The sequence below is a fragment of the Colletes gigas genome, unplaced genomic scaffold, assembly GCF_013123115.1.
Source record: "Colletes gigas isolate AHSC1104 unplaced genomic scaffold, ASM1312311v1 Colletes_gigas_Sc00014, whole genome shotgun sequence".
In the NCBI taxonomy this organism is placed as follows: Eukaryota; Metazoa; Arthropoda; class Insecta; order Hymenoptera; family Colletidae; genus Colletes; species Colletes gigas.
Window position 1 is genome coordinate 5541142 of NW_025106643.1, and position 8598 is coordinate 5549739.

Consider the following 8598-nt stretch of genomic DNA (forward strand, 5'->3'; position numbering starts at 1 on the left):
ATATTTGACAAATAATTTTATACTACTGTACTAACGACTAGCGCGTTTCCCATTAGCCCTGGTATTACGTAATCTTGTTATATAAAATCTGGAAGGATCTTTCTTTAGGAAGCTTTTCAAATATCTTTCTGCAAAGGATATGTGAATGATATTGTTACAAAAATGCATAACTGTAGAGAAGGTGTCCTTAATCTTCACTAATACGGATTTAAATCCTGGCAATACAAAATTTTTGGCATATTTTTTTTACATAGAACATGAATTTATATTTTTCAACCCTTTGCACTCCACTGGCACCGCTATAACGACAAACATAATGCGTACCATAGCTCGATCCAAGTTTTATTTATGATAACACAAATTGTATTTAGAAAATATATGAATACAATTTAAATTACAAGTGTTTATACATTTTTATGGGAAAAGAATATCTTTTTATTTGTATAAGTTGCAACTGGTATTGCTTATTGTTATTATTAATAAAGACTCTCGGAGAGCAAATGTATTTGTGTTTTATCAATTTTTCCACGTCAGAATAAAAACGTAAAAAATTGTAAAGTCTTTATTTATTGTTTTCAATCGAACGTTCATATTCGTACGTTATTCCTAGACTCCATAAAATAAGAAAAACCCCATAAAAATGGTCCCATTTACAAACGGCCATAAGTTCTACAATAGTGAATATATTTCAATGAAAATTTTGTCTGAAGTAGAACTCATGGATACCTGCAAAAAAGTATTAGACAACTTTTCTGTACAGCGTCAAACAAAATTATTAAAAATCAAAAACGAATTTTTAATAAAAATTGACAGAGAGTAGGTGCCTAAATTTTTCGGCGAAAAAAACATTTCAAATCATTTTGGAAAAATTATTTTCAGTTGCGAGGGTCAATTACAATAATTTTTGGTGAATAGACATAGCTCCGAAATCCTACCCATTTTCGAGAAAAAATTCCAGTAGCTGCTGAAATTTTTAGACGAAATTAAAAAATTCCAAATCATACTAAAAAAATATATTTAGTTGCAGTGGTCAATTACAAGCATTTTTGGTCAACAGACATACCCTCGAAATCCTACATACCTTCGAGAAAAAAATTACTTACCGAAAATCTAATTTGAGGCCAGAAATGGTACCCCGAAATTTCATGCAAATGTTTAAAATATCATAACTTTTGAACGGATTGGACGATTTTAATGTTCCAAAAGGCAAACAACGCATATTTTAGTGAAAAATATGTGGAAATTCAAACAATGTTAGAAAAGTTGTTCCTTAACCCCGTAAAATGAGATAACCCCTATAAAAATGGTCCAATTTTCAAACGACTATAACTCCTGCAATAGTGAGTGTATCTTGTTGAAATTTAGTCTGGAGGTAGAGCTAATAGGTATCTACAAAAAAGTAGAAGACAACTTTCCGGTAGGGCGCCAAGAAAAATTACTAAAAATCAAAAACGAATTTTTAAGAAAAATCGACAAATCGATGAAAAAAAAATTTTTAATCGTTCTAAAAAAATATTTTTATCTGCAAGGGTCAATTACAATCATTTTTGGTGAATAGATACACCCACGAAATCCTGCGCATTTCTGAGAAAAAAATTCAGTACTAAGGTTCAAACAAAATTAAAAATGAAAACCGTATTTTTAAGAAAAATCAAGTTATAAAATACTTTCTCCGTGAAGAAAAAATTATATCTAGGTTCTGGGATCATATACAACCATTTTTGGTGAATACACATACCCCCGAAATCCTACGCACTTTCGAGAAAAAAATTCAGGAAGGTGGACAAATTTTTCAGCAAAAAAAAAATTTCAAATCGTTTTGGAAAAATTATTTTCAGTTGCGGGGGTCAATTACAATCATTTTTGGTGAATAGATATACCCCCGAAATCCTGCGCATTTTCGAGAAAAAAATTCAGTACAAGCGGAATTTCAAACGTTAATAACTTTTTAACGAAGCCTCCATCAACAAATTGGTATTTTTGATTTTCGTCCTATTTTGCCCTCTAGAATCTCGTATTACAATTTTTCCCAAGGGTGGCCGAACACCCTGTATGTATGTATTATTATATTACAATAACAATTAAAATTAGAATAAGGGATGTATAGGTGTTGATTTGATGAACACAGTATGGATATGAATAACAGTGTAACTATGTCAAAAACTATTATTCTATATTTTCAGCTGATTTTTGTATGTACATTAATCATCTTTTCAATTCTACGGGATTGGAAATACTCTGTATATTGTAGAAATTCTACAAAATAAATGAACTTCATCGTATAATGACGAAATTGATCTTACAATTATGTAAATGACATGTAAAACGAACGGAGAAATGGTACTTATCAAAGGTCGTATCAGCGTCGCAAATATAGGTCGAATCAACAGTCAATGCAGAAAGATAACAATATTTAAATTGCGAATTCCAACGGAATAATTGAAATAATTATATATTACAATACATCGTTGAATTCACTATAAATGCACGCTTTTATCGATTAGAAAAAGCGAAAGTTTTTCGAAAAGTAGGGGAAGGCGGGAATTCAATTTTGCAAAAATATGATTTTTCCAAAAAAATTTACACGCAGCTTTATAGACCTGAAGAAACGGTGTAACTTCTATTTCAACTATTTTTTGATAACTTTTATTGTTTACGACTTATAAACACGTATGTACATAGGAAGGGCAGTTGGGATAAAAGGGTTGATATCTCCCTCAAAGTGCAACACGAGCACGAACGAATTATATCTGTCATCTAATATTTTCTCTCACTAAATTTGTTATTTTTGTTTAACCTATTAAATTTTATAGATTTGAATTGTTCTTCGACGAATTCAATCCAAATATATTTTTTAAATAATTACATATAATATATACGTATTACATACAAAGAGTGATCCCCAAACGTTGATCATGACAACTAATCGGTTAATAAAGTTGTTGAAAAATATCAGATCTCCTTGCATAGGAACTGATTAAATAAATATATATAGACAATTTTAAAATGTTAAACACAACCACTTTAATTATTCCGTATTACATAGTTTAATGTAACGCGACTCGACACGAACAAAAGACACGGGAATCCCCGCACGATCTTCAATCTTATAGGTGTCGCCACTTTGGCCGCGTGCTTATTGGCGCGAGATTATGAACGGCTTAACAAAAGTTTCAATTATACACGTATAGTTCTAATCATGTAATAGTAAATGCAGTAGTTTTCATTGACAAGCAGTGATGTACAAAGTACCACGTTAATAATTTCAAGATTGAAACGATCAGATTAATTATTTGCTTCCTTATTTTCCCCCCTGGAGTCACGATCGACAGCGTACAATTATTGAAGAAGGATTATTCACAGGTTGGAAAGTCCTCGGGGCATTGATCGAGTAAATCTTGTTTTATGAAGGAGCACAAGCCACCGGCGTCTTGGTATGTCGGCACAATATCTCGAAGCTGTCAGGAACACTCGAAGTAATACTTACACTCTGTTCGTGTCTGGGCTTCTATCGGACATCAGTTAAAGAGTGTTCGCGTATGATGCACGATCCTTCTTCGTTCGTGTCACGATAATTCTTCGTCGAAGACATTTCTCAGAAATGGAAAAGAATCAGGTCGCGAGAAAGAAAGTTGAAAGAAGAATAGCCCCGGTATTTCTGAGTATTCGCGAAATACAGTTTTTACGTAATTTGTGTGACCATTCTGGGATCATTCATGCTCAACATGCTCGCGAATGTATTCTATTTTTGCTTCCTCATGCAGTGAAGCGGTTGCGTGATATCGGGGTTTGTTTAATATTATGCGAAGGTATTTATTTTGAATTACCTGGATTTTCGAAATGTGTATTTTTGCTGCTGTGCACCAGATTTCGACTCTGTGTGTGATGATTGAGCGGACGCAGGTTTTGTATAGGCGGAGTTTAAGAGAGGTGGAGAGTGGACTGTTTCTGGAGATGAGGGGATAGAGTGTACACGTCTTGGATGTTATGCTACCATTTTAATTTTGTGTCAAACCAGATTCCCAGGTATTTCACCTTTTTGGACCAGGGGATGGGGTGGTTGTCTATCGTGATGTCTATGGTATTAGGTTTTAGTTTGTGGGTGAAGAAGATTGCCTTAGTTTTTGTTGGGTTTATGGTCAGTTTCCAAGTCTGTGTGAATTGGAGGATATGATTTAAGTGAGCTTGTGCATACTTGACTGCTTGGTTGTGTTCCCATGAGGAAGAGTAGATTGCAGTGTCATCGGCGTAGAGGGCTAGCTTGGTATTGGGATTTTTGGGAATGTCGTTGATGTAGATGTTGAAGAGTATGGGACCCAGACCTGACCACTGGGGGACCCCGATGTGAAGTATTCTGGGAGTGAATTGTGTGCCGTTGTAGGTTGCTGATGTAGTTCTGTTTGACAGGAAGCTGTGTGTTATTTTGATTAGATGCTTAGGTAGGTTGATATGGTGGAGTTTAAGGAGGAGACCATTGTACCAGACGGTGTCGAAGGCCTTTTGGAGGTCTAGCAGAACTAGGACTACCGAAAGGTTCTTGTTCACCTCCAGAGCAATGCCCTCCTGGAGCCTTAGTGTTTGATAAATAGTGGAGTGTTTGGCTCGGAAGCTAAATTGTTCATGTATGATGATGTTGTTGGAGTAGAGGTGTGTGTTGACTTGTGAGAGTATTATTTTTTCTAGGATTTTGCCAACTATGCTCAGTAAGCTGATGGGTCTGTAGCTATTTGGGTTCAGGGGGAATTTCTTGGGTTTGGGAAAGGGTATGGTGCGTGCTGTTTTCCAGTTAGTGAGGAAATAGGCTAGGAGATAGGACTGCCTGTAGATATAGCAAAGCTGTAGGATCATTCTAAGTGGAAGGTGTTTGAGTTGGCTGGCGGTGATTTTGTCAGGATCAGGGGATTTTTTGTTTTTTAGATTTCTGATGTGACTGTGGATAAGTTGGGGGGTAATGAACGATAGGTTTGGTGGTGTGGTGTTGGTGCTTGTTATTTGGGTTCAAGGGGAATTTCTTGAGTTGGGAAAAGGGTATGGTGCGTACTGTCTTTCAGGCAGTGGGGAAATAGGCTAGGAGATAGGATTGCCTGTAAATATAGCAAAGATGTAGGATCATTCTAAGTGGAAGGTATTTGAGTTAGCTGGCCGTGATTTTGTCAGGACCTGGGGATTTTTTGTTTTTTAGATTTCTGATGTGACTGTGGATAAGTTGGGAGGTAATGAACGATGAGTTTGGTGGTGTGGTGTTGGTGCTCGTTAGCATACTGACAAGCTGTTCAGTATCACGTTCTGTGGGGGAGTCGTTGTGGGGGGTAGGAGGGAGGTGGAATGCGCTGGTAAGGAATTTGGTTTTGTCAATGTTGGTGTATGCTGTGATGTTGCCATCGGTAAGTGGTAGGATGATCTTTTTGGTTTGTTTGAGGGTTTTGTAGGTAGTCCAGAGCATGTTGGGGTTGACTGACGAAAATAGTTTTTTTTTTTATCTCGTTCTCCTGTTTCCTCTGCAGTACCTTGGGCTGGCGCCCTATAACCTGCACTTAAAATGTTTGTTAGTGTCTGTGATGTTTATGAGGATGTGTTATTGTGGTTTTCCTTGGGGTTAGGACTCGAGGGAAAAGTTTCAAAAACCTCGTTTACATGCATCATGCGATGAGTGTGGTGCTGTGGACAGTTAGATGATGATTAGTCTGGGTGTTTGTATTCGGATCTTTAATGGTATATCTTTGGGGTCGTGATTCCCTAGTGACGCTACTAGGGGGTTTGGATGCTGGGAGTTAGTAACTTGGGCTGCAGCGGCCAGCTTCATGACATGCTCGCGGATATACTCGATTTTTGCTTCCTCATGCAACGAAACGATTGTGTGATAGCGCGTTTTGTTTAGGGTGACGCGGAGGTATTTGTTTTGTACAATTTGGATTCTGGATACATGCGGTGTTGCTGCGGTGCACCATACTGGAACGCTGTATGTGAGGATGGGTCGGATACAGGTTTTGTAGAGCCGGATTTTTAGTTCTGTGGGAAGTGGACTATTTCGTGCAAGGAGTGGGTATAGAGTGAGGAATGCTCCGATGCCTTTGCAAGCCCTATCTTTGGAGTTGTGTTGCCATTTTAGCTTATTATCGAACCATATGCCCAGGTATTTAACTTTAGTAGGCCAGTTAATGGAGTGGTTATCTATTGTGAGAGTGTCAGGGTTGTGGAGTCTTTTGGGGGTGAAGATAGTAGCTTCTGTTTTTGTGGGGTTTATTGTCAGCTTCCAAGTGGAAGTGAATTGTAATATGTGATTGAGGTGGTTTTGAGTGTATTTGATAGCTTGGTTTATTTTCCACGAGGAGGAGTATACTGCGGTGTCGTCAGCGTAGAGGGCTAGTTTGGTGTTGGGATTTTACTGACGAAAATAGGCTGGAGGGCCCATATTTATTCCCGGGCGGCGGGTGGGCTCGAGCCATCAAGGAACTGGCGCACGCAATTTCGTCGTACGCGGTCTTCAGTTTCGTAGAACTGGCGTCCATTTCGACGTAGGCCGCGCCGTTTTGGTTATTCTAAATGTTAACTAAAAAGGGGGTGTTACAGTTGTCTTTAATTTCTTCGTATACGTACCTTTGATTCTTCCTTTCCTTACTATTTTTGGTAATTTATATGTTGTATTTCTGCATTTCGCATTACGATGTCTTATTAACGGTATTAACAGTATTTAGTTACTATCTTTTCGTTTTCATAAAAAAATATTGGCCTTTATAATTAGTTTCTCTTTCTAGTCGTTGCTGCAATACAAACTTCATAAGCATACTTTATATTAATTTATCAAGTTCGAGCCGGAATGTTGTTTTTAAAGGTCTGGAAAGCGCGGTAGTATTCCGCTAAGCTTCGCCAGCAAAATAAGATTAGTTCTAGAGAGGGCGTTTCATAATTGACACCATAATGAGTTTTTAACAAACGCGGCGCGCCCTGTTTCAGGTAACCGACCGACACGCTTGGCTGACCATACAGCTCCCAAGCTAATAATTTGAATGAAGTTTGCAAACAAAATCAGCAGGTCTCATAGCAGTTTCAATTCTACCATTTGTACCTCTAAAGAAGTTGCGCCAACCGAGTCTGTATTAATTTAACCTTTTGTGCACGAATTTTTCCCTTGAATATATTGTGGTGAAATTTGCTCGAGGGCTTTCGGGGTCGCTGATTACGAATCCAGATATAAAAGTGTGGCCCGATAGTAATATAAAATGTAATTTATTCGGGTCTAATAAACCATACAGCGAAATTACAAAGTTAGCGAAGAAGAGATGTTTTATAAAACTGTTTCAAGCAGGGGAATTCCCCGCGACCGGCTGGCGAGCTTTTCTTGGGGGTTCCCCTACGGTCGACCAGTGTACCAACGTAAAGCGCCATCGTGCGGCCATAAGCGTACCACAGAAAGTAATACATTCGAATATGAAAGATACACTTCCAAAAATACATGTAAAGTTATTTACCAAGTTTTAATAAGATGTGTCGTGAAGAAATGCTTTTACACAGACTTGCAGAGTATACATATATTTACTATACGATAAATAACACAAAAAATAACGTAAGCAATATATTTTTACGTATGTCTTTAACATAAATATGTAAAGTATAAACAAAAAGGAACACATTTTTGTAGTTTTCTAGTTACATGGTAAACTTCCATTCGGATTTCATTTCTTTATTTACATTCTATCGAAATATGCATTTGTACGAACGTCTGCAATGTTCTTACGACCTCCCTAATTTTATGTAGGCTATCTCATGTTTTAATCGTACCAAAATTTCTGCTATCGAGCTAAAGAAGCGATCGAATAACCTTTCTCTAAGCTGTTAAATTCCTTTGATTTGAGTTTACAGATTTAATACGTTCTGTTTTTAATTTCGTTCACTGTCTCGCCATTGCGTGTTCGCCGTAAAAACCAAATGCACGGCCATTTCCGTCCTGAACTGCGCCATTAGCCACCGATGGTACGCTTCGAATTGTTTCACCGTAGTGTACATACATGTTTTTACGTTGGAAGAAAAGTACTGCAGCGACACGGATAGTCTGACGTTTCTAGAATTTTTCGGTGTTTCCAAATTCACACGACAACGTTCTCTTTCTTAATTGCTTTATTAAGTGTCCCTAATCGCAGCATACAGGGTGTTTGGCCACCCCTTGGAAAAATTTTACTATTTTATGGATCAGCTTAAAGTGAAAATCTATAATATATCAAGAAAAGGTTACTGCTTATGAGTTTTGTTTACCATTAATCGAAGCGTTCCTTGGTTATCCAATTTTCTGATTTCAATAAGAAAAAGCAATATTTGTACATTTATTTTAACCCCTTAACGCTCATATTTTTCGAATTAATGATCTGGTCTCTTTATTGGATTTGTTCCTAAGCTATATTAAAATACGGTTTTTGTTAATTACAATGTTGTATCCAACGTATAATTTGAAGGAAAACAAATATTATCATCCCTTAAACCATTGGATCAAACAAATATCGTTTTTCAAAGCAGTCGGACTCGGGCATGAACGTTAAGGGGTTAATTTATTCTGACGAAGAATCCAACAAAGATACGTAAACTAAAATTATCATACTTCAATTG